Source organism: Myxocyprinus asiaticus, chromosome 29 (assembly GCF_019703515.2).
Source record: "Myxocyprinus asiaticus isolate MX2 ecotype Aquarium Trade chromosome 29, UBuf_Myxa_2, whole genome shotgun sequence".
NCBI lineage: Eukaryota > Metazoa > Chordata > Actinopteri > Cypriniformes > Catostomidae > Myxocyprinus > Myxocyprinus asiaticus.
In genome coordinates, this window is record NC_059372.1 from 15,969,858 (window position 1) to 15,975,857 (window position 6,000).

Below are 6,000 nucleotides of genomic sequence, written 5' to 3' on the forward strand. Positions count from 1 at the left end.
GAATTTTAACACTTTAAATGCCAGTTTGTTTATATAATGCCACTGTTGTTTTTTTTGTTTGTTTGTTTGTTTTTTATGAAAAAAACAAAACAAAAACAAATATGAATTATTTTCCATATACTAAATGCTAAGGAAAAAAGTTTTTTGGATTATCACAGTCTGGGATGTCAATGATTAGCAGCAATATTGATTCTGATGCATTATTATTTTTTGTGCAGTGTCAGATAAAAATAAATAAATAAATAAATAAAAACCTTACACTCAGTACCTTAGAGGACAAAAATGTCCACGTCAAAAAACTGCCATAAAAATATTATATATTAATATTATTTTACACTTTCACTGACTTAGATTTTTTAACCAACATCAGTCCTGATCATAACTACCAAATATTCATTCATTTTCAGGATTTTAACCCTTTAAATGCCAGTTTGTTTACATAAAGCCACTGTTGTCTTTTCACACACACACACACACACACACACACACACACACACACATTTCTCAATACACACACATACAAAACACTCTGACATCCATACCAACACACCCACACAATTTTAGCTGCATCATTTACTCAATTTGCCTGCAGTGCTCTATAATACAGCAAACAGAAAATAGGAAAAAAGCATGTATTTGTTCCATAGGCTAAACATGAGAAAAATGGCGCCATCTGGTTGAAAATCTAAAAAAATTTAATTTTGAAGTCAGGAAAGCATAATATCTTTTTCAGATCATCAACAGATTTTATGCTTTAATGGCACTGGGATCAAATATTGCAATTTTAATGGGTTTCAATGGGGACATTTTTGTCCTTAAGGTCCTGAGTGTAACTGTTTTGTATACACAGTGTATTATAGATGTATTACAGGAACTGAGGTTAAAATATACAATTTCCCAAAATGATCGAAAAAACAAAAATGTCCCAAAGTTCGCACAAGGGTTAAACATTTTAATTATGCCTATATACTTTAAATACATACAAACAAATAACAAAAATGTATACTGCTGCAGGACAAACTGCTGGAGACATTTTACATTGGATAGATATATTTAATAAAAACTAGTAATTGCAAGAATTCATTCCTGTGAATGGAAATCCACCCCAGCAGCATCTATAAAAGCATTTTTAAACTCCAGTAAACTTCCAGTAATAATAAATGATTGTGATTTGCCCATCCTGGCCAGCACTGAGAAAGTAGCAGGTACCACGTGACAGTGCCATCTTCGCGCTGTTTCGGAAGCGGACCTCTTGACAATACGGCTATGTTCACACAGGCAGAAAAAATCCGATTTTTTGGACGCAGTCACTCAATTCCGATTAGGTTTTTGTAGTCTGAACAGGACAAAAACACATTAAATCAGATTTTTACAAGTCTCATCCAAACCACCTTCGTAGGGGGTTTGGAATCTGATAAAAATCAAATTTTTCTTATTGCGTCTCAGTCTGAATGGTCAAATCAGATTTCCTGTGGCTTTTTTTTTTTTTTTTTTGTCATTTGCTGTACGCGATGGTTGTTATACGTCAGGTTTTGTGACGAGAAAACATACTGCGCATAATTAGTGCCTTCACAGGGCACTTCAAATTTAATACAGTAATGATGGTTGCGCAGTAGGATCGTTACAAACAGAATTCAGTTCAGCCTCTTCTATTACAAATTTCAGCCCTACAAAACTCTCACAGTGGAAGGTAAACAGGGTATAGAGATCATCACTTCTGAATGAAACATACCCACATGTCATTTATATGTTACAGGGCATGCAAAGCACTGTAAACCTCTTATAATAATACAGACATTGGCTTAACTTACCCAAAAAGATGCGCTAAGCTGCAGTAACCCATACCAGTTGCGAGAAACCACAACGCGATACAGTATTGAATGTCATGTGAATGCGGGACGCTTGGGCATTTTGATCATTTCATCACAGGATGCGGGACCTCGTCTCACCGTCCGACCCTTATATGATTTAATACAGGACACAAAGCCTTCAATACGGGATGTTTCACTCTCTGCTAAAATACAGGACCCTAAGATAAAATGAGATGTCGTAACTTCGGCCAAAATACAGGACGTCCCTGCTAAAATGGACAGCAACAACACTAGCAGCAACAAACATTGCATATGCCACCTCTCCCATTTTAAGCTGTTGTCTGCAAAGAACAGTGCCGTAGATTCCAGGGGGGATGGGAGGGAGGTAACCCATCCAATAATCAAAAAAATGCAAGTACAACCCCCACAATATTTATACCATGATCAATGGAAACATGTAAATTCTTCACAAAGTCATTCATATCACTCGTGCCTTATATTTAAATTCTTCTGAATCCATTCGATAGTGTTGTGCAAAGAACAGACCGAAATTTAAGTATCAATTAATCTTTCCCCCATTTGAAACTTGTGCACATGAGACATCTTTGTTTACATAATACCTGACACTGACTAAATGCTTTGGGCTGTAGAAAGCTGCACGTAGGAAGTGCTGCGGTGCCTGACGAAAGTTTAAACAAGGCAGGAGAAAATGTAGAGAAGAAATTGTGCACATTGATTCCCTTACGACTCAGTACACTCACTATGGGGATGCCTTCTTATACGACCTAGTTGAAACCTCTCTACAATAACACCAATATTCTAATATTGGCTATGGTGTTTGAGCCCCGCCTGTTTTGGCGCGAAACTGTCTGTTATAAAAACAGGTGCACAAACACCATTTCCTCAGAATTTCTTCCTTCAAGACAGCGATCATCTCTTATTTAGAAGCCCTGTACCTTCACCGTCGATATACACAAGTCAGCGGGCGGAATTTTTGCTGGAGGACTTTCTGCTCCCCTGCAGTGCTCCAGCGAACATCACACCACCTCGCCGCTTGACGCTTCGCTGGTGAACAGGCCTCAGCATCCTGATTCCCCGCAGCGCTTTGGCAGGGTTTATGTATCCTTACAAAGCAATTGTATATTGTGTATTGTATATTGTGTGATATAAATATAAATATATATTTATATATATATATATTTATAAATCTAAAAGAGTCATTTACCTGTTGACGTATTTTTAAGATGTCATTCCTTAAGTGTTCTTTGTGCAAGAGACACATCCCGCCATCAGATCAGCATGAGAGCTGCATTTACTGTTTGATCCGCGCCCATGCAGAGACAGCTCTCATGGAGTCAGACTGTCCTCACTGTGAGGACATGAGTCTCAAGACGCTTTGCTCGCGAATCACTCGTTCTGAGGGACGATTCAGCCTCACGAGCCCTCCCACCCGCCTCTTCTGTGATACCCGATGATTCACACAAGGAGGCATGGTGGAGCAGCGAGGTCAAGCAGGATGACTTTGAGGTGGTCCTTGTGCTGGCACATGCCCTGCGAGCCCCTCAATCTCTCCAAAGAACATGTTTTCCAATACGCTATGTGCGAGATGAGCTCTGACCTTCTGAAAGAGTGTGCGGCTTTGTCCCGTTCAGTGGTTCTGACGCTGGGGATAATAATGACGATGTCATTTCTCTCGCTGCATCAGGCGAGTGGTCAGTGGATGATGCTGCCACCCCTCCCACCAGCAAGGGTGAGGAATGTGCATGCTCCACTGACAGGGAGATGCTCCTCGTCTTTACAGGGGTGGTCGAAGAGCTTCACCTTGAGTGGTTTCCCCCAGAGGAACCTGAACAGTCTCGCTCGATGAATGGCAACGACCCGCAAATCTGCCCCATTCTTCCCCATTCTTCCCTGAAGTTCATATCGAACTATCTAAGTCCTGGCACGTGCCCTTCTTGGCGCGCTTGCGCAGTGACACCATCCTCTAAAATGTGGATCACAGGGAAGAAAACGGTTATGCCCAACTACCCACTGTAGAGGAGGAGGTAACGGCACACCTCTGCCCAGCGAGTTACAGGCCTTGGAAATCACGCCCCATACATCCTTCCAAGCCATGTCGACAAACATCCGCACTGGCGGGAAAAGCTTACTCAGCGGCAGGACAAGCTGGATCAGCACTCCACACAATGGCGGTGCTCCAGGTATTTCAAGCCAAGCTCCTCAGACAAATGGACGAGCAAGGCTTCGATCCAGAGACATTCAGAGAGCTCCGCACCTCTACAGACTTAGCACTGCATACCATGAAAGTCACAGCGCAGGCCAACGGCAAGTCCATGGGCAACCTGGCAGTTCTGGATCGACATATATGGCTGACCCTCACAGAAATGAGTGATAAGGAAAAAGCCACTCTTTTGGATGCTCCAGTGTCTCCAGCAGGCCTCTTTGGTGGCTCTGTGAATAAGTTTGCTGAGTGTTACATCACGATTCAGCAGCAGTCACAGGCTATGAGACACTTTATGCCCAAACGGAGTATATCACAGCCAGTTTGCCCTTGCTCTGTTTCGAGCCAGCACCCGACTAAAAGCCCCATTCCTGCTGCCTCACCGGCACCTGCATATCAGCACGTGCAGCAAAAGCGCTCCTGACGGGCACAACCCTTTGAAGCGGAAAGCAGAGCCTGCGGTTCCCTCTGGGTCTGCTCAAAAAAAAAAAAAGGCTTGATTGGAGACACAAAACACTGTTCCTCATCTCCCCACTTCTGGTTGCTGGGAAAGGAATATTGTTGTTCAAAATATTGTTCAAAATGTCATTTCTGTGTCTTGCACTCAAATAAATGCAATAAAAAATGCAATAAGTGCAAAAAAGAATACAGCATTCGTTTTTCCTCTTCAAAGCACACACATTATGCACAACCGCTTCCCTATATTGCCCTCTGTCCCGTTACGTGGACATGTGGTGAGCCCTAAAGGGCATTTCAGAATGGGTGCAAAAAAACGATCGAAATTGCTTATACGATCCAATTTTCCTGCTGGCCACCCTGTTTCAACGGTGTTCTGTCTTCCATGGTTTCACCCAAAGATGCGCCAGTGTTATGAGACAAAATACACAATCTCATCGTGAAAAGTGCGTTAGAAATTGTGCTAAATTGTCTAGCACAAAAAGGGTTTTTACAGCCATTATATTCTTGTTCCAAAGAAAGATGACGGGCTGCGGCCGATCCTGGATCTGAGACATTTATATCGTGCACTCAGAAAGCACCCATTCAAAATGATTACTCAGAAACGGATCTAAACGCATGTATGCTCACACGATTGGTTTGCGTCGATAGATCTGAAGGATGCATACATTCATATCCAAATTGCACAACATCACAGGATGTTTTTGAGATTTCGAGGGAACAGCATATAAATTCAAAGTCCTGCCCTTCGGACTGTCTCTGGCTATTCGCACATTCACGAAGTGCATCAATGTGGTTCTTGCCACTCTGAGACTGAGCGGCGTGTGCATCTTGAACTACCTCAATGATTGACTGTTACTGGTGCAATCAGAGGCTCTGTTATGCCAGCACAGAGACTTACTGCTTCAGCATCTAAACAGCTTGGGCCTCAATGTGAACTGGGCGAAGAGCACGCTCTCCCCCAGCCAACAAATCTCCTTTTTGGGAGTCCGCCTCGACTCCACAAGCGGACATGCGCACCTCACGAGCGAGCGGATTCAGGCCATTCTACAGTGTCTGTCTCAGTTAAAACTGGGCAGAACACTTCCACTGAAGCTGTTTCAGAAAGCATTGGGATTTATGGCGGCAGCATCCATCATTCCATTAGGTCTCTTACACATGAGACCTCTGCAGTGCTGGCTGAAGCGCCGTGTGCCACAACATTCTTGGCGCCAAGGGCGCATGCACATCACTATATCCCACCACTGTATAGCTGCTTTAGCACCATGGACAGCTCTTGCATTTTACCAGCAAGGTGTTGTGTTGTGCTGGGGCAAGTTTTCAGGCGGAAAGTGGTGACCACAGATACTTCCAACACAGGTTGGAGGGCAGTGTACGATGGATGCCCGACTTTCGGCACCTGGACAGGGGATAAGAAAGCGTGGCACATCAACCGCCAAGAGCTATCGGCTGTATTTCTAGCCTTAAATGCTTTTCAGTCAGAAATAGTGAGCTGTCATGTCCTGGTTCGCT